This window comes from Peromyscus maniculatus, chromosome X (genome assembly GCF_049852395.1).
Source record: "Peromyscus maniculatus bairdii isolate BWxNUB_F1_BW_parent chromosome X, HU_Pman_BW_mat_3.1, whole genome shotgun sequence".
Taxonomy (NCBI): domain Eukaryota; kingdom Metazoa; phylum Chordata; class Mammalia; order Rodentia; family Cricetidae; genus Peromyscus; species Peromyscus maniculatus.
This window is the reverse complement of record NC_134875.1, coordinates 24468456-24490917: the sequence shown is the minus strand read 5'-3', so window position 1 is coordinate 24490917 and position 22462 is coordinate 24468456. Positions and strand designations below refer to the sequence as shown.

Below are 22462 nucleotides of genomic sequence, written 5' to 3'. Positions count from 1 at the left end.
TAGAAGCTCATAATGTCAGGGATGACGTGGTATTGTATTTTAAAATATATTTTCTTTATTCTTGAAAATTTTGTGTGTAAGTACAGTGAAATATGACATCTTTCTGTTATTTTAGTCCTCAATCAGCACCGATTTCTTCTCTAGTATTTCCCCTTCCACATTGTATGTCTTTGTTATGTGATAATTCACTAAGTCCAGTTAGTACTGCTCATATGAGCTTGGATGAGTGCTGTTCATATGAGCTTGGATGTGTGGCTATCCACTAGAGCCTTGAGAATATTAACAGAACATGCTGCTCCAACAGTTACCAAGTGCCAATTGCTCCTCCTAAGAGGCAAAACAGGGAGAACACTCTCCCTTATCTATGCCAAAGTTCTGAATGGCTTGTTCTTATTTGGATATCTAGGTAATCACAGGTGCTGTGAGTTCGTGGGTGCAATACCCATATCCTGTCCAGTAGAGAGCACGTTAGAGCACTCCTCCACATTGTCTGCCTCTTTCGTTCTTGTTGCTTCCTCTGTCTGTGATGTTCTCTGAGAGTGGAAGGTGTGGGAAGTGACATTGTTGTCCATTTTGGATTTTGCTTTTACTGACACTAATTCTCTGCTCATTGGAAATTGTTGCTCTTTGTAGTGATTGTTGCCCACTTCAAAAAGGGTTTATGTGACCATGCTGGAGAGCAATCTATGGGTATAAACAGAAATATTTAGAAGGCAAATTTACAACATCACTTTTGAGCAAAATTCCAATAGCAGGTTCTATCCTACAACCTTGAATTCCCCAGCCATGAGCCTTTGACTATGGTTGCAGTACCAAGCATGAAGTCCCCTTATGTTGGGCAGGTCTCAAATGCACTAAGAAAGCAGCTGGTTACCTCATAATAGTGATGCAGCCGTAGCAACAGTGGGCAAATCTTGTCTGGCCAGTCAGTGTTAGAGCACACAGTTTCCAGCACTGGGTGAGTACATGGGTGCCATTTATCCCCAATCCCATTCTGGCACTATGGAAGCTAGCCATCAGGAAGCTAATTTTCCAGTGATTTTGAAATGGAATTCTCTGTGTCTTTAGCTAAAGTGTGTGGCACCTTTATCATTAGGGTTTTATCATGAAGATTTCGTGGGTAACCAAGGACAGTGGCAAAGGTATTTGTTATCTTGTTTTATTTTCCTTTTTGGGGGGGCTGTTTTGGGGTGGAGTGAGGTTGAGACAGGTTTCTCTGTAGCTCTGGAGCCTATCCTGGAATTCGCTCTGTAGACTAGGCTGGCCTCGAACTCACAGAGATCCACCTGACTCTGACTCCTGTGTATAGGGATTAAAGGCCTGCTCTTGAGGCCTTGCTGGCCAGTACTTCCAGGTGAGGTGTCTTATTTCTTCCACTTTAATTTTCATTTAATAACCCATGTTTTGCAGGAGTGAAATTGTCGATGTATGCTGGGTAATTCTGTTTGAATTCTTTGTTTTAAGTTGTATTTGGAAACCACCTAAGATGTGAGTTCCCATAAAGTATTTTTAACATATCCATGGTTTTTAAACCATGAGCCTTTGACTATGGTTGCAGTACCAAGCATGAAATGCCCTTATGTTGGGCAGGTCTGAAATGCACAAAGAAAGCAGGTGGTTACATCATAATAGTGAAGCAGCCGTAGCAACAGTGGGCAAATCTTGTCTGGCAAGTCAGTGTTAGAGCACACAGTTTCCAGCAATGGGTGAGTAGATGGGTGCCTTTTATCCCCAATCCCATTCTGACACTATGGAAGCTAGCCATCAGCAAGCTAGTTTTCCAGTGATTTTGAAATGGATTTCTCTGTCTCTTTAGCTAATGTGTGTGGCACCTTTATCATTAGGGGTTTATTTTATTTTATTCACAATATTCCCTCTTCTCCCTCAATCCCTTGACACCCCATTAATCTTTTAACTCCCTTATACATCCTTTCAGTTTCTGATCCCATGAATTTTACTCTTCCTCCAACAATATTTTAATTGGTTTATGGGATCATAGACTTGGATACAGGTTTCATCCAACCTTTCTTTGGGTTCTCTCCCTAACCCCCAATTTAGTTCACATTTCTCTGTTCCTACCTATCTAAGCCTTTTCAATCACCAAAGTCTGACTCTCTAATGTTTCCTAGAATTTTCCATCCCCCCCTGACTTAATGTTCCCTCCTAAAGGCCCCCTTTTGGCTTCCACAGAGTGGAACCTTGACTAGGCATCATCAAAACAATCATGAATAATTGAACAGGAAATGCAATAAAAATAAGCATTTCAAAGATATAAAAAACTGATAAGTGTGAATGATATCAAAAAATGTACAATTCCACAATGCTCATTAATAACCAAAGAATTTGGAATTAATGCCATGAAATACAATATCTTATAAGCTACTTTGACAAATTTGTCATATAGAAGTAATTCTAACACTAAGTAATGCCAATTATGCGGAAAATATTATTTGATGTTTTTTATGAGTTTAGTTAGTCCAATTAATTTTGAATAATTTGGAATTACATCATGAAACTAAAATGTTTACTTTCCTATGATGACATGATCCAGATGCTTTCACTAGAGAAAAATTTCATGTTTGTATACTGAGATGAATGTATGAATATCCATCTCACTGTAATAGAAACATGGAATTAATCAATGCTTTTCCAAAAATATTTTGTTTTCCAACAAATGAATAATGCATTTTAATGTATTTATGGAAAACATTACATTGAGAAAGCAAACAAAACTATATAGTTAGTATGATTATATCTGTAATATAAAATCTTGAGCAGGAATATCTACACACAGGGGATATTAATACATTACTTCCATTTATTTACATTTTAAAGCAGATAAATTTCTTTATTAGAGTGTTGATTAGTGTCATATGCTTTGATGAAATTGGAAAATCAGGAAAAATTGGCACATTTTTTTCTAGAGAGTGATTATAATAGGTTGATGGAGTCTGGTGGACTTTACTCGTAGTATATAAAAGGTGCTTTGAGTGGAGTTTCTGAAAAACAGAGCCCTGAACATGTCAGATTTCTGTACTGGAAATTTGTCTTAGGAGAAGGGGTATCTGGGGAACAGGAGAGCCAAGAGATCAAAGGTGCATTCAGCTTTCAAGTAGACAGCAAATTCAGCGTGATTGTACAAGGAAGCTGTAAAGCAAGTATTGAACCAAATATTTGATTCCACCATAGAGAAAGTGTTCCGACATTTGGTTTCCACATCTTTTTGTCATTGAGAAAAGCCAGGCACTTATGTGTATGTAATACAGTCTCAACAAGTGAAGTAGCTTTTCCTTGGATCAGCAAGAAAACAGGGGCAGGGGGCGGCATGACAATTTTTTATTAACCAGTAGATGAAGGAGGAGTGCACCACCTAATAAAGGGTACCTTGCTGGAATACTCATTTCCCAAAATAGTTTCCTTCCATTTAGGTACATCTTTAGGATGTTAGTTTGTCATAGCAAATGACATTTTTTTTTCAAAATGAGGCTACTGAGGCAAACTATAGTATTCAGTGCTTCAAGTCATTTGTCCAAGAGTTATAATGTCTTACCTTTCATTCACCCCACTGGACATTTCCTTCCCCTATCTTTAGTGATTTTACGATTCTCAGTTACCTTCTTGATGGTTTGATAATTATTAGTTTATGGTTGAACATAAAATATAGATCAAAGGTCCTGGATGAGAACCTACTATTATTATTCAGCTGAGGGGATCTAGTATTAAGATAACCCCTAAAGATTGTTCATTATATTATTATGAAAGCACCTCTCAAGTTTCATCACCAGATTACTTTGGCAACAGATCACATTGTAATCCTCTTATATGAAGCATAATAGACATAATTGTTACATAAGGTAAAATAAAAAGACATAATTTTGCATATTGGCTTTAATATGTAAATATATTGGAGGTATTTATGTAGCCACTTAATAGTGTGACTTCTTATGCCTTTTTCATACATCCTTTTCTGTTACTTTACCTTCCTTTTGTATTTATGTCCCTCCCTGCCTCCGTCTATTCCGTGTCCTCCTTCCCATCACAGGTAACCTGATATTGACCTTTCTATTGCTCTCTCACCACTACCCTGCAATGGTCCTTTTATCTCACTGGTTTCTTCTTTTCAAAAAAATTAAGTTGGCTTGTCCTGTTTCAAGTAACATAATCAAGTTATTCCATCAAAGACAGTCTCAGATTAATCTTGATTTAGGCAATATCTCATAGGTGTGCCGAGTGCCTTGCCTCCTAAGTGTTGATTAATTAATACTGTCCATCATACTAGGTATTATAAAGTATGCCTTATGTGCACATTTTAGTTAATTTTCAGAACAATTCTATGTAGTATGGACAGTATTTCTATTGTATACAAAATATATGGATATCCAGTCTCTGTGATTGCGCAAAGACACAGAAATAGTCATGTAAATGAATCTCATCACAATAAACATGTGAGAATATTTCCCTAACTTTGAATAACTGAAGATTCTCATCTTTCCAATAATTACCTTGTTCAAGTTAATTATTTCAGAATTAAAATTTTATGTCAGTATTTATCACAGTACCCAAAATGCAATAACAATGTTAAAACATGTGAACTATAATGAAAGTACTTTCATACTGGAAATTTCTGGCACATCTTGATGAGGCAAGAAAACCAGATTATTTTGCTTTTGATATATTTTAGTATTAAAAATAAACCCTTCATTTATTTCTCTCATTGCATTATAATTTTTGAATGTAACATGAAATTTGAAAACATATCATAAGACACTTGTGCTTGCCAGAGTTACATGAATATACTTCATATTTGTTCTGAAATTTATCCATAAAGATAAATATCTTGTCATTCTCAGGGGGATACATGATAATTTAGAGAAATTATTCCGGATTTAATTGACTCCTGCGGCCTCTGTTAACCATATGGATGTCCATGATTGGCACTACAATGCTATTCCTACTCCTTCTGGAAGCAATGTTGATGCTCATGATCTTCTAACCACTGGACACCATGGTGACTTCCATGTTTTCTCCTACAACGAGTGACCGTGGTAAGGTAAGTGTTCCTTGTTTGCTAATGTGTAGAATGTTATTTTACAAGATGTAACCAACGATTGGTAACTTAAGTTGATATGCATAATTCATGCTGCCAATGGTCCCCAGGCTGATATCATTGCTCCCTGCTGCCTCTGTTAACCCTGCTGATGTCTATGAAAGCAACTCCAATGCATTTCTATTGGTTCTGTAAGCCATGTTGGTGCATGTGTTCCTTGTTACTAAGGGATAACATTTTGATTGCCATGATATCTCTGGCCCCTTATGACCATATTAATGAAAGTGCTCTGTGCCACCAACATAAAGAATGTAAAAAGAATGTACATTTCCAAGAACTGAAATGCCAACTGAAACGACATTGATATCCGGAATACTTGCTGTCTCCTCCAAACAAATTGAATTCATCTATCCCTGCTCCATCTTTTAAACATGTGGATGTCCATGAGCAGACATAACATGCTATTTTGGAAGTCATGTTGAGGAGGATTCTTTCTTGCCCATGGATCTGATGTTGATGTATATCACTGCCCTGTCAACTGAGACCATGTAGCTGCTACAAGTGTTCTGTGTTGCCAACACGAAGGATGTTAATTATTTGATAACAACTACCAGCAAAACCATGTTGCTATCAATTATACATGATGGTGCCTGAAACCATGTGGATTTAATTGATCTCTGCTAACTGTTAACCATATGGATTTTCATGATTGGTACTATAATAGTATTCATACTAATTTTGGAAGCAATGTTTATGCTCATGGTCTTTTAAACCACCGGAAAACATGTTGATTGTCATGATCTCTCCTGCTACTAGTGATCATATTAATGTAAGCGTTCCTTGTTGCCAATGAATAGAATGGCAATTTCCAAGATGTAACCAACTTTTGTAAACTAAATTGATAAGCATAATTCATGCTGACATGTGCAGCCATGCTGATGTAATTGATCACTGCTGCCTTTCTTAACCCTATTGATGTCTATGAATGGACACAAATGGAACACTTTTGACTCTGTAAGCCATGACAATGCATGTGGTTTTGGTTCCGGGGCATAGTATCTTGATGGCCATGACCTCTCCATGCCCTGAGGACCATGTGAAGGTAAGCATTATATGTTTCCAGCATGAAGAATATAAATTTCCAAAAACTGAAATACTATCTAAACTAAGTTGAAATCCAGAATGCATGCTGCCAACAACAGAATTGATGCCACTACCCTGCTGTGTCTGTGAAACATGTGGATATCCATGAGTGGACACACAATGCAATTCCTACTATTTCTGGAAGCCAGGTTGATACCAGGGTTCTTCCTTGCCCATGAATCTGATGTGGAGTTCTATCTGTCATGCTACCTGAGACCATGTTGATACAAGATTTCTATCTTTCCAACTTGAATGTTATTTGCCCTGATCTCAATACCAAAGTAAACTATGTGGCTATCCTTTCTACATGACTGCCACCTGAATCCTTGAGGATTTAATTGATGTCTGCTGCTTCTATTACGCATATGGATGTCCATGACTGGAACTACAATGCTATTCATAACACTTTTGTTAGCAGTGTTGATGCACATGATTTTTTTTTTTTTTTTGGTTTTTCGAGACAGGGTTTCTCTGTGTAGCTTTGCGCCTTTCCTGGAGCTCACTTGGTAGCCCAGGCTGGCCTCGAACTCACAGAGATCCACCTGGCTCTGCCTCCCGAGTGCTGGGATTAAAGGCGTGCGCCACCAATGCCCGGCAATGCTCATGATTTTTTAAACCACAAGACATCATGTAGATTTATGTGACATCTCCTGTTACAAGTGATGATGTTAATGTAAGTGTTCCTTTTGGCAATGTGTAGAATGGTAATTTTGAATATTTAACAAGCATTGGTAACTACACAGATATCTGTAATTCATGCTGCCATCTCCAACTATGCTTATGTCATTGATCCCTGTTGCCGCTCTTAACCCTGTTGATGTCTATGAATTCACAAGCAATGAATTCCTGTTGTTTCTGTAAGCCATGTTAATACATGTAGTCCTTGTTACCATGCGATAACATCTTGATTGCCATGACCTCTCTGGCCCCTTGTGACCATATTGATGGAAGTGTTCTATGTTGACAACATAAAGAAGGTAAATTTCCAAGAACTGAAACTAAGTTGATATACAGAATATTTACTATCACCTCCAAACAAATTGAATTCATTCATCCCTACTTCATCTGTTAAATATGTGGATGTCTATGAGCTGACATACCATGCTATTCCTACTCTTTCTGGAACCATGTTGATGCCAGGGTTCTTTCTTGCCCATGGATCTGATGGTGATGTCTATCTATCCCGCTACCTGAGACTATGTTCTTTCTTTCCAACATGAAGAATGTTTATTTTCCTGATCTCAAATACCATAGTAAACTATGTGGCTATCCATTTGACATGCTGCCAACTAACAACCTGTGGATATAATACATCCCTGCTTCTGTTACCCATACGAATGTCCATGATTGGGAGCATAATGATAATAGAACTATTTCTGGAAGCAATGTTGATGCTACTTATCTTCTTACCACTGGGCAACATGTAGAATTCAATGATCAGTCACTACTTTAAGGTAAGTGTTTGTTGTTGCCCATGTGTAAAATGGAAATTTCCAAGATTTAATTAACTTTTGGTAACTAAGTTTATACACATAATTCATACTGCCACCTGTAGCCATGCTGATGTCATTGATCACTACTGACTTTGAAAACCCTGTTGATATTAATGAATGAAGCTCCCATGCATTCCTATTGGTTCTTTAAGCCATGTTGGTACATATGGTCCTTGTTACCAAGGTATAATACCTTGATGGCTATGAGTTCTTCATCCCGTTATCACCTTAATTATGTAAGTGTTCTGTGTTGCCAATTTGAAGAATGTAATTTCCAAGAATTGAAATACTATCAGAAACTGGGTTAATATCCTGAATACATTCTGCTACCTACAAACAAGTTGAAGTCTTTAATCTCAGCTGAGTCTCGTAAACATTTGCATATCCATGGTTCGAAGGGCAATGCTATTCCTACTTCTTCTGGAAGCAAGGTTGATGCTCATGATCTTCTTACCACTGGACAACAGTTTGAATTCCATGATCTCTCCTGATACAAGTGACAATATTAAGGTAAGTGTTTCTTTTTTGGCATTATATATAGAAAAGTATTTCCCAAGATTTAATGAACCTTTATTAATGTAGCTGATATCTGTAATTCATGCTGCCACCTGCACCCATGCTGATGTCATTGACCAGTGCTGCCTCTGTTAACCTTGTTGATTTCTACGAAAGGGCCTGACAGGAATTCCTATTGTTTCTGTAAGCCATGTTGATTCATATGATCCTTGTTACCATGGGATAACATCTTGATTGCCATGACCTCTCTGGCCACGTATGACTATACTAATGTAAGTATTCTGTGTTGCCAACATAAAGAATGTAAATTTACAAGAACAATAATACAACTGAAACTAAGTTCTTATCTGGAATACTTGCTGTCTCCTCCAAACAAATTGAATACATTCATCACTGCTGAATCTGTAAAACATGCAGATGTCCATGAGATGGCATACAATGTTATTCCTACTATTTCTGGAAGCCACATAATGCCAGGGTTCATTCTTGCTCATGGATCTAAAGTTGTCTTTCTGTCCTGCTACCTGAGACCATGTTGATGCAAGAGTTCTATATTTGCATCATGAAGATAGTTAATTTCCTAATCTCAACTACCTTAGTAAACTATGTTTCTATCCATTCTACGTGCTGCCAGCTGATAACTTGTGGATTTAATTGATCCCTGCTTGTTCTGTTACCCATATGGATGTCCATGATTGGAACCATAATAGTTTTCATACTACTTCTGGTAGCAGTGTTGATGCTCATGGACTTGTAAACCATTGAACACCATGTTGATTTCCATGATATCTGTTGCTACAGGTGATGATGTTAATGTAAGTGATCTTTGTTGACAATGTACAGAATGGTGATTTCCAAGATTTAACCAACTTTTGGTAACCAAGTTGATACACATTAATCGTGCTGCCACCTGCAGCCATACTGAGGTCATTGATCACTGATGTCTATGCAAACTGTGCTGATATTAATGAATGGAGCTCCCCTGCATTCCTATTGTTTCTTTAAGCCATGTTGATGCAGGTGCTTATTTATACCATGGGTTAACATCATGATTGCCATAAATTCTCCAGCCCCTTATGGCTATGTTAAGCCCCTTTTTGGCAATATGTAGAATGGTAATTTACAAGATTTAGCAAGCATGGGTCACTAGGAAGATATCCATAATTCATGCTGCAACCTCCAACCATGCTGATGTCCTTGACAGCCGTTGCCAGGGTTAACCCTGTTGATGTCTATGAATGCCCCTCCAATGCATTCCTCTTGTTTCTGTAAGCAATGTTGATACATGAGGTCCTTGTTACCATGAGATAACATTTTGATTGCCATGACCTCCTTGGCCCCTTATGATCATATTGTTGGAAGTGTGTTCTGTGTTGCCAACATAAAGAATGTGAAATTTCAAGAATTGAAATACCAAACAAAACCGAGTTTCATTATTTGCTGTCACCACCAAACAAATTGAATTAATTTATCCCTGCTGCATCTGTTATATATGCGTATGCCCATGAGCGGACATACGATGCAATTCCTACTATTTCTGGAAACCAGGTTGATGACAGCGTTCTTTCTTGCACATGGAATTTATTTTGATGTCTATCTGTCCTCCTACCTGACACCATGTTGGTACAAGAGTTCTGTATTTCCATCATGAAGGAAATTAATTTCTCTGATCTCAAATACCAAAGTAAACTGTGTGGCTATTCATTCTAATTTCTGCCACCTGAAACCCTGTAGATATAATACATTCCTACTGCTTCTGTGAACCATGTGGATGTCCATGATTGGAGGCACAATGCCATTCTTATTACTTCTGGAAGCAATGTTGATGCTAAAAACCTTCTACCCCTTGGCACCATGATTTTTTCTATGATTTCTCCTGCTACAAGTCACCACCTTAAAATAAGTGTTTGTGGTTGCCAGTGTAAAGAATGGTAGTTTCCAAGATTTAATTAACTTTTGGTAGCTAAGTTGATATACATAATTCATACTGCCACCTGCAGCCAACCTGACGTCATTGGTCATTGCTGCCTTTGCAATCCAGGTTGATATTAGTGAATAGAACTCCCATGCATTCCTATTCTTTCTGGAAGCCATGTTGATGCATGTGGTCCTTGTTACCATGGGCTAACACTTTGATGACTTTGATTTCTCCATCCCCTTATGACCTTACTAATGTAAGTATTCTGTATTGCCAATATGAAGAATGTAATTTTCAAGAATTGAAATACCAACAGAAACTAAGATAATAACCAAAAGACATGCTGCTACCTCCAAATAAGTTGAGGTCTTTAAATCCAGCTGAGTATTTTAAATATGTGCTTGGCCATGATTGGCACTACAATGCTATTCCTACTCCTTCTGGAAGCAATGTTGATGTTCATGTTCTTCTTACCACTGGACACCATGGTGACTTACATGATCTTTCCTGCAACAAGTGACAATATTAAGGTAAGTGTTCCTTTTTGGCAATATATAGAATGGTAATTCCCAAGATTTAATGAACCTTTGTTAACTTAGCTAATATCTGTAAGTCATGCTGCCACCTGCACCCATGCTGCTGCTGCTGCCTCTGTTAACCCTGTTGATGTCTATGAAAGGAACTGCCATGCATTCCAATTCATTCTGTAACCCATGATGATTCATGTGGTCCTTGTTACCGTGAGATGACATCTTTATTGCCATGACCTCTCTGTCCACTTATGACCATATTAATGTAAATGTTCTGTGTTGGCAACAAAAAGAATGTAAATTTTCAAGAAAAAAATACCAACTGAAACTAGTTGATATCCAGAATACTTGCTGTCACCTCCAAACAAATTGAATTCATTCATCCCTGCTACATCGGTTGGACATGCGGATGTCCATGAGCAGACATATCATGCTATTTCTACTATTTCCGGGAGTCACATTGATGCCAGTGTTCTTCTTGCCCATGGATCTGATGTTGATGTCTATCTGTCCTGCTTCCTGAGACCATGTTGATGCAAGAGATCTGTCTTTTCAACAAGAAGAATGTTAATTTCCCTGATCTCTACTACCATAGTAAACTATGTGGCTATCCATTCAACATTCTACCACCTGAAAACTTGTGGATTTAATGGATTCCTGCTGCTTTTGTTACCCATATAGTTGTCCATGATTGCAAATATAATTCTTTTCTTACTACTTCTACTAGCAGTGTTGATGCTCATGGTCTTCTAAACCACTGGACACCATGTTGATATCCATTATCTCTGTTTCTACAGGTGATTATGTTAATGTAGACTTTACTTGTTGCAAATGTATAGAATGGTAATTTCCATGATTTAAAGAACTTTTGATAAATGAGTTGGTACACATAATTCATACTAGTACCTGCAGCCATGCTGATGTCATTGATCACTGATGCCTTTGCAAACCCTGCTGATATTAATGAATGGCGCTCCCCTGCATTTCTATTGTTTCTGTAAGCCATGTTGTTGCAGGTGTTCCTTTATATCATGGATTAACATAATGATTGCCGTAAATTCTCCAGCCCATTATGGCCATATTTAGACAAGAGTTTCTTTTTGGCAATGTGTAGAATGACAATTTCCAAGATTTAACAAGCATTTATAACTAAGCAGAAATCCATAATATATCATGCCATTACAAACATGCTGATGTCATTGATCTCTGTTGCAACTTTTTACCCTGTTGATATCTATGAATGCACCTCCAATGCATTCCTATTGTTTCTGTGAGCCATGTTAATGAATGTAGTCCTTGTTACCATGAGATAACATTTTGATTGCCATGACCTCTCTGGCCCTTTATGTTCATATTGATGGAAGTGTTCTGTGTTGCCAACACAGAGAATGTAAATTTCCAAAAATTCAAATACCAAATGAAACTATGTTGGTATCCAGAATATTTTCTGTCACCTCCAAACAATTTGAATTCATTCATCCCTGCTCCATCTCTTAAACATGTGGATGTCCATGATCAGACATACAATGCTATTTCTACTATTTCTGGAAGCCACAATGATGCAAGGATTCTTTCTTGCCCATGTATCTGATGTTGATGTCTATCTGTCCTCCTACTGGAAATCATGTTGGTGGTATATCCATCATGAAGAAAGTTAATTTCTCTCATCTCAACTACAACAGTAAACTGTGTGGCTATTCATTCTATATTTTACCACCTGAAATACTGTGGACATAATACATCCCTATTGCTTCTGTTATCTATGTGGATGTCCATGATTGGAGGCACAATACCATTCCTACTACTCCAGAAGCAATGTTGATGCTCATTATCTTCTTAACACTGGGTACCATATTCTTTTCTATGATCTCTCCTGCTACAATTCACTACTTTAAGGTAAGTGTTTGTTGTTGCCAATGTATAGAATGATGATTTTCAAGATTTAACCAGCTTTTGATTCACATTATTCATGCTGCCAACTGCCACTATGCTGATGTCATTGATCACTGCTGCAATTGCAAACCCTGTTGATATTAATGAATGGAGCTTGCATGCATTCCTATTAGTTCTGTAAGCCATGTCGCTGCATGTGGTCATTTTTACCATGGGATAACAGCTTGATTGCTATGAATTCTCCATCCCCTTAACACCTTATTTATGTAAGAGTTCTGTGTTGCCAAAATGAATAATGTAATTTTCAGGATTCGAAATGCTAACAGAAACTGGGATAATATCTTGAAAACATGATGCTACCTCCAAACAATTTGAGTACATTAATTCTAGCTGAGTCTATTATAAATGTGCATGTACATGATTGGAACTACAATGTTATCTATTCCTATGCTTCTTGGAAGCAATGTTGATGCTCATGATATTCTTACCACTGGACACCATGCTGACTTCCCTGATTTCTCCTGCTTCAAGTGACCATGTTAAGGTAAGTGTACCTTTTTTGCAATATATAGAATGGTAATTACGGAGATTTAATGAACCTTTGGTGACGTAGCTGATACCTGTAATTCATGCTGCCACCTGCACCCATGATGATGTCATTGACTCCTGCTGCCTCTGTTAGCCTTGTTGATGTCTATGAAAGGACCTGATTAGAATTCCTAATTTTTCGCTAAGCCATGTTGATGCATTTGTTCCTTGTTACCATGTCATAACATCTTGATTGCCATGACTTCTCTGGACACTTTTGATCATATTGATGCATGTGTTCTGTGTTGCCAACATAAAGAATGTAAATTTCCAAGAACAAAAATACCAACAGAAACTAAGTTGACATTTGGAATAATTGTCACATCCAACCAAGATGAATTCATTTATCCCTTTCGCATCTGTTAAACATGCAGATGTCCATGAGAAGACATACCATGCTATTCCTACTATTTCTGGAAGCTATGTTGATGCCAGGATTCTTTCTTGCCCATGGATCTGATATTGATGTCCATATGTCCTCCTACCTGAGGCCATGTTGATGCAAGTGTTCTGTCTTTTCAACAAAAAAGAATGTTAATTTCCCTGGTTTCAACTCCTATATTATACTATGTGGCTATCCATTCAGCATTCTACCACCTGAAACCTTTTGGATTTAATTGATCCCTGCTGCTTCCATTGCCCATATGGATGTCCATGATTGGAACGATAATGCTTTTCCTACTACATCTGGTAGCAGTGTTGATGCTCAATGTCCTGTAAACCACTGGACACCATGTCAATTTTCGTGATATCTGTTGCTACAGGTGATGATGTTAATGTAAGTGCTATTTGTTGCCAATGTATAGAATGAAAATTTCCAAGATTTAACCAAATTTTGTTAACTAGTTGATACACATAATTCATGCTGCCACCTGCAGTCATGCTGATGTCATTGATCACTGCTGCCTTTGCAAACTCCAGTGATATTAATGAATGGAGCTCCCCTTCATTCCTATTGGTTCTGTAAGCCTTGTTGATGCAGGTGGTCCTTTATACCATGAGTTAGTATCTTGATTGCCATAAATTCTCAAGCCCCTTATGGCCATATTAAGCAAGGGTTTCTGTTTGGCAATGTGTAGAATGGTAATCTTCAAGATTTAACAAGAATTGGCAACTAAGCAGATATAACTAATTCATGCTACCACCTTATACCATGCTGATGTCATTGACACCCGTTGCCACTGTTAACAATGTTGCTGTCTATGAATGTACCTCCAGTGTCTTCCTATTAGTTCTGTAAGCCATGTTGATGCATGTATTAATTATTACTGTGGGATAACACCTTGATTGCTTGAATTCTCCATCCCCTTATCACCATATTGATGGAAGTGTTCTGTGTTGCCCATACGAAAAAGTAATATCCAAGAGTTGAAATACTAACAGAAACTAAGTTAATATCCTGAATACATGCTGCTACCTCCAAACAAGTTGAGGTCTTTAAACTCGGATGAGTCTCTTAAACATATGAATGTCCATGATTGGAACTACAATGCTATTCCTACTCCTTCTGGAAGCAATGTTGATGAATATGAAGCATGTAATTTTCAAGATTGAAACACCAATAGAAACTACGATAGTATCCTAAAGACATGCTGCTTCCTCCAAATAAGTTGAGGCTTTTAATCCCAGCTGAGTCTCTTAAACATGTGCATGTCCATGATTGGAACTACATTGCTATTCCTACTCCGTCTGGAGGCAATGTTAATGCTCATGATCTTCTAAAAACTGGACACCATGGTGACTTCCAAGATCTCTCCTGATATAAGTGACTGTATTAAGGTAAGTGTACATTTATGGCAATATATACAATGATAATTTCCATGATTTAATGAACTTTTGTTACCTAGACTAATATCTGTATTTCATGCTGCCACCTGTACCCATGCTGATGTCTTTGACTGCTGCTGCCTCTGTTAACCTTGTTGATGTCTCTGAAAGGGCCTGACAGGAATTCCTATTGTTTGTGTAAGCCATGTTGATGCATATGTTCCTTGTTACCGAGGGATTGCATCTTGATTGCCATGACCTTTCTGGCCCTATATGACCATATTAATGTAAGTGTTTTGTATTGCCAACATAAAGAATGTAAATTCCGAAAAACAAAAATACCAACAGAATCTAAGTTGATATCCGGAATACTTGCTGTAACCTCCAAACGATTTGAATTCATTCATCCTTGCTGCATCTTTTAACCATGTGAATATCTATGAGCAGATATATCATGCTATTCCTACTATTTCTGGAAGTCACATTGATGCCAGGGTTTTCCCTTGCCCATGGATCTGATATTGATGTCTGTTTGTCCTACTACCTGAGACCATATTGATGCAAGAGATCTATCTGTCTTTCCAACATGAAGAATGTTAATTTCCCTGATCTCAACTACCATAGTAAACTATGTGGCTATCCATTCTACATGCTGCCACATGATACCTTGTGCATTTACATGATTCCTGCTGCTTCCATTACCCATATGGATAACCATGATTGGAACTATAATGCTTTTCCTACTACTTCCGATAGCAGTGTTGATGCTCATGTTCTAATAAACCAACGGACACCATGGTAATTTCCATGATTTAACCAAGTTTGGTAACTGAGTTGGTACACATAATTCATACTACCACCTGCAGCCATGCTGATGTCATTGATCACTGATGCCTTTGCAAACCCTGCTGATATTAATGAATGGAGCTCCCATGCATTCCTATTGTTTCTGTAAGCCATGTTGATGCAGGTCTTCCTTTATAACATGGGTTAACATCTTGATTGCCTAAATTCTCTACCCCATTATGGCCATAATAGGCTAGGGTTCCTTTTTGGCAATGTGTAGAATGGTAATTTCCAAGATTTAACCAACTTTTGGTAACTAAGTTATTCATGCTGCCACCTGCAACCATGCTGATGTCATTGATCACTACTGCTTTTGCAAACCCTGCTGATATTAATGAATGGAGCACCCCTGCAATCCTATTGGTTTTATAAGCCATGTTGATGCAGGTGGTCCTATATTACATGGGTTAACATCATCTTTGCCGTAAATTCACCAGCCCCTTATGACCATATTAAGGCATGTGTTCCTTTTTGACATTGTGTAAAATGGTAATTTCCAAGATTTAACTAGCATCAGTAACTAAGCAGATATCCATAATTCATGCTGCAACCTCCAAACATGCTGATGTCATTGATCCCTGTTGCCAATGTTAACCCTTTTGTTGTCTATGAATGTACCTCCAATGCATTCCTGTTGGTTCTGTGAGCCATGTTGATGCATGTGGTCCTTATTACCATGGGATAACACCTCCATTGCTTTCAATTCTCCATCCCCTTATTACCTTATTTGTGTAAGTATTCTGTGTTTCATATATAATGAATGTTATTTCCAAGAATTGATCTACTAACAGAAACTAAGTTAATATCCTGAATACATGATGTTACCTCCAAACAAGTTGAGGTCTTAAAATCCAGCTGTGTCTCTTAAACATGTGCATATCCATGGTTAGAAGGGCAATGCTATTCCTACTCCTTCCGGGAGCAATGTTGATGCTCATGACCTTACCACTGGACACCAGGTTGATTTCCATAATCTCTCCTGCTACAAGTTATTATGTAAGGTAAGTGTTCCTTTTTGGCAATATATAGAATGGTAATTCCCAAAATTTAATGAACCTTTGTTAACTTAGCTGATATCTGTTATTCATGCTGCGTCCTGCACCCATGCTGATGTCATTGACCTCTTCTTCCTCTTTTACCTTAATAATATTTATGAAACTACCTGTCTTAGTTTGCTATTGTTTTGCAAGCCATGTTGATGCATGTGGTCCCTGTTAACATGGGATAACAACTTGATTGCCATTACCTCTCTGGCTAGTTATGACCATAATAATGAAAATGTTCTGTGTTGCCATCATAAAGAATGTAAATTTCTAAGAACAAAAATACCAACTGAAACTATGTTGATATCTGGAATACTTGCAGTCACCTCCAAACAATTTGAATTCATTCATCCCTACTGAATCCTTTAAACATTAATGTCTGTGACCAGACATATCATGCTTTTCCTACTATTTCTAGAAGCATATTGATGCCAGGGTTCTTTTCTGGTCCATGGATCTGATGTTGATGTCCATCAGTCCGGATACTTGAGACCATGTTCTGTCTTTCCATCACGAAGAAAGTTAATTTTCCTGCTCTCAACTACCAAAGTAAATTATGTGGCTGTCCTTTCAACATGCTGCCACTTGTACCTGGTGGATTTACTTGATCCCTGCCCCTTCTTTTACACATATGGATATCCATTTTTAGATCTATAATGCTTTTCCTACTTCTTCTGGTAGCAGTGTTGAGGCTCATGCTTTTGTAAACAAATTGACACCATGTTGGTTTCCATGATCTCTCCTGATACAGGTAATTATGTTAATATAGTGTTCCCTATTGCCAATGTATAGAAAGGTAATTTCCAAGATTTAACCAACTTTTGGTAACTAGTTGATCACATTATTCATGCTGTCACCTGCAGCCATGCTGATGTTATTGATCACTGATGCCTTTGCAAACCCTGTTGATATTAATGAATGGAGCTCCCCTGTATTACTATTGGTTTTGTAAACCACGTTGTTGCAGGTGGTCTTTTTTACCATGGGCTAACATCTTGATTGCCATAAATTCTCTAGTCCCTTATGACCATATTAATGCAAGTGTTCCTTTTTGGCAATGTGTAGAATGGTAATTTCCATGTTATATCAAGCATTGGTAAATAAACAAATATCCATATTTCATGCTGCCACATCCTACCATGGTGACCTCATTGATCCCTTTTGCCACTGTTAACCCTGTTGATGTCTTTGAATGTACCTGTAATGCACTTGTTGTTTCTGTAAGCCATGTTGACGCATGTCTTTATTACCATGGGAAAACACCTTGATTGCTTTCAATTCTCCATCACCTTATCACCTTATTTATGTAAGTGTTCCTTTACCCATATGAAGAATGTAATTTCTAAGAAACGATATACTAACAGAAACTAAGTTAATATCCTGAATACATGCTGCTACGTCCAAACAATTTGAGGTCTTTAATCTCAGCCTAGTCTCTTAATTATGTTCATGTCCATGATTCCAACTATAATGCTATTCCTACTCCTTCTGGAATCAAAGTTGATGCTCGTGTCTTCCTACCACTGTGATCTTTCCTCCTACAAGTTACCATGCTAATGTAAGTGTTAGTTTGGGCAACATATTGAATGGTCATTGCTAAAATTTAATGAACCTTTGTTACTTAGCTGGTGTCTGTAATTCATGTTTACACCTGTACTCGTGCTGATGTCATTGACACCTGCTGCCTCTGTTTACCTTGTTGAAGTGTATGAAAGGACCTGCCAGGCATTCCTTTGGTTCTGTATGCCATGTTGGTGCATGTGGTCCTTGTTTTAATGGGATAACATCTTGATTGCCATGACCTCTCTGGCACCTTATGGCCATATTAAGGTAAGTGTACAATTTGCCAACATGAGGAATGTAAATTTTCATGATCTGAAATACCAACTGAAGGTAAGTTGATATCCAGAATTCTTGCTGCTACCTCCATTTATCCCTGCTGCATCTGGTAAACATGTGGATGTCTACGATCCATTGTCTTATGGAATGTCTGGCATTACTAAAAGCCATGTGGATGCCTGTGGTCCTTCTTGCCAGTATATTCCATATAGATTTCCTTGAACTCTTGCCACCTGTGACAATGTTAATGTTAAGTGTTCTGTGTTCTCAATGTGAAGAACATTAATTTCCAAGAATTTAACCACCAACTGAAATTATGTTGATATACAGAATACATGGTGCCACCTCCAAACATGTTGAAGTCATTGATCCCTTCTGCCTCTGTTGGACATATTGGTGTTTATGATTCTAATTGTGATATTCCTAGTACATTTGAAATCCATGATGATGCCCATCATATTTGTACCAGTGGATACCATATTGTTTTTTGTGATCTCTCCTGCTATCTTTACCTTGTTAAATTAAATATTCTCTCACCAACATGAAGAATATTAAGTTCCAAGATTTAACCATTGAAATGTTAAGTTCCAATATTTCACTAATCTCGGAAACTAATTTTATATCTATAATTCTTGGTGTCATCTGAATCAATGGTCATTTTATTGATCCCTCTTGTCTCTGTTAACCATGTTGATGCCTATGATTAGAACTTCCATGCTATTCTTATTCCTTCTGGAAGCCATGTTGATTCCCCTGCTCCTTGTTATCTCTAGATAACGTCTTGATATTGGTGACCTGTGTGGTCAATTATGACCATATTAAGATAAATTTTCTTTTATTCCAACATGAACAAAGTAATTTTCCAAGAATTCACATAATCTAAGTTAATATCCATAATTCATGCTGCTGTCAATAAACATGTTGATGCCATTTTTTCCTGCTCCCTCTTAATGGTTTTGATGTCCATGGTCAAACATTCCATGGTATTCCTACTATTTCTGGGAGGCATGTTAGTGCCTGTGGTTCTCCTTGCTTCTCAATATGAAGTTTATATCTATCTTTCCTGCCATTGTTTTGTGAATGAGAAAAAATGTTAATTTTCAAGATTTAATGTGCAGTCTGAAAAAAAGTTGATATCTATGATTCATGGTGCCACATGCAACCATGTTGATGTCAATGATCCTACTCTGTTAATCAAATTGGTGTCTAACATAGGACATCATGCTATTCCTGCTTCTTCTGGAAGCCATGTAGATGCCTGTGGTCCTTCTTAACCACTACATACATTGTTGATGTCCAATAACTCTCCTGCCCCTTGTGACTGCATTAAAATATTGTTCTGTGTTAACAACATGCAGAATGTTAAATTGCAAGATTTAACCCACCATCCAAATGTAAGATGAAATCCATAATTCATGATGCCACCTGAAACCATGCTGATGCCATTGTTCCCATGTGCCTCTGTTAACCAAATTGATGTCCATTATTAAATGACATACCATGCTCTTCCTACTATTTCTGGAAGGCTTGTTGATGCTTGTGGTCTTGTAGATATGACATTGATGTCCTTATCCATGGAGATATTCTTCTACCAGAGACCCTATTGATTCAAGAGTTTTGTGCTGCCAACGTGATGAATGTTAATTGCCATGATCTCAGCTACCATCTGAAACTGGTGATATTTACATGCTACCACCTGCAACCTTGTTGATGATATGGATACCTGCTGTTCTCTTTATCATGTTCATGAGCTTTCCTATGCTATTCCTATTGGTTTGAAGTCCATCTTGATGCCTTATGTTACGTTTTGCTCCTGGATAAGGTGTTGATGTTGATGTCCATGTTCTGTCCTGCCACCTGAGACCACATTGAGGTAAGTATTCTGTGCTGCCCACATGAATAATGTTGATTTCCTTGATCCCACATGCCATCCAGAACTAATTTAATACTCCTGATGCATGCCACTGCAGGAAATCATGTTGATGTCACTGTTCTTTGCTGCATCTTCTAACCATGTTGATGTTCATCATCCAACCTACTGTCCAAACTTTGTTGATGTTACTGATCTATGTTGTAGCTGTCAACCATGTTGAGGTTAATGAACTTTGCTACCAGATGTAACATACTGATGTCTGCAGTGTACAGTGTCATCAGAAACAGTGTTGAAGTCATTCATCCATACTGCTTCCTTAGACCCAGTTCAAGTAAGTTTCCTGTGTCCCTCATGTGCACAATATTGACTTCCATGATCTTTCTGCCACATGAAACTAAGTTGATATCCATGATCTATACTGACACAGGCAACCATGTTGATGTGAGTGATTCTCGCTGCCTCTCTTAACCTTGCTGATGTCCATGATTCGACCTGTCATCTGAAACTTTGTTGATGTCACTGATCTTTGCTGTTGCTGTAAATCAGGTTTATACTACTGAAACTTCCTACCACTTGTAACCATACTGCTGTCTCTAGTCTGGTATAATCTGTGACAATTCTGAAATCTATGGTATATACTACCACCTGAGACCCACTTCAGGTAAGTGTCCTGTGTTGACACTGTATACAATGTTGAATTCTGTGATTGTCTGCCACCTGAAACTAAGTTGATGTTTATGATCTGCCACAGGAAACCAACCATGTTGATGTCACTGATCTTTGTTCCCTGTTTTGACCAAGTGGATGTCCATTATCTGACTTAACATCTGAAATTATGTTGATGTCACTCATTCATGTTGCCACTGATAACCATGTTTATGGCCATAATCTTCGTTGGAATCTTAGACCTTGTGAATGTCCATTGTCCGTGTTGCCACCTGAGTCCATGATGATGACCATGATGATTTTAGTCTGTTCTGCTCTCAGCCATAATGTCGATGTCTCTGATTGGTGTTGCTACTGGGGACTAGGTCAATATGAATGATCTAAGCTGCCAACAGAAACTATTTTGATATCATTAAGCTATCCTTGTACTGGAGACCACGTTGAAATCTTTGTCCTTGATGCCACCAAAAACTATGTTTATGTTCATGCTCTGGGCTGCATGCTGAAGAACAGTTGGATATCCATGACCCCGCTGCTGATGGAGACTGTGTTGATGTCTGTGGTCAGTATTGCCACAAGAAAGCATCCTGATAGTGATCTGTGATGCCTCCCTCATACACGTTATGTTGTTGATCTATGTTGATGTCCTGGACCAGATGAATGGCAGTTATTCAAGCTGTCAGCAGAAATCTTGTGGAACATGATCTGTGCTGCTCCTGGAAACCTTGTAGAAGTCTATGATTCATTCTGCTGCTGGAAACCATGTGGAAGTCCTTGATCTGTAGTGCCACTGCTTTCTATGGGCAAATAACTTCTTTTGCAGTAGTATCAATGACTGTAGAATCATAACTGAAATTCAGACAGACACTGAAGGATTCTGTGCCACCATCACACCCCAAAAGAAAATCTAGACAGGATCTTATTGGAGAGTTTTTGAAAGTTGTAATAAAAATACTTAACTGTAGGTCTTCACAGTTGATGGCTTCAGGCAGGGGTTGGGAAAGAACTCCTTTTTAGAGGGCTGGCTACTGCAAGTTTGCCCATGCTCCAATGAGTATAAGGAGAACACCAATTGGACTTGTTATATTGTATTTTTTCTATTCTGGGGGAGGATGCCACAAGGGTGAGAGGGTGGACCTGTGAGGAATGGGAATCAAGTGTGATTGAGGTATGTTGTATGATATTCTCAAATGATTAATAAAATATTAAGTTGGGAAAATAAAAAAGTGTGAAATAGTATGTGTTTTAAAATTGGCCTACAACTGATTGCTTATTTTAACTATATGAGTTGAACCATAGC

At 37.9% G+C, this 22462-nt stretch overlaps 1 long non-coding RNA gene across 1 annotated transcript; it reads left to right on the top strand.

The window, feature by feature from the left end:
• Positions 1–15733: 15733 nt before the first annotated feature.
• Positions 15734–22126, top strand: LOC143271109 (uncharacterized). The gene is made up of 4 exons (XR_013048334.1): positions 15734–20496; positions 20594–20827; positions 20924–21157; positions 21248–22126. It is a non-coding gene; the product is annotated as an uncharacterized LOC143271109 (long non-coding RNA).
• The last annotated feature ends 336 nt before the right edge of the window (positions 22127–22462 follow it).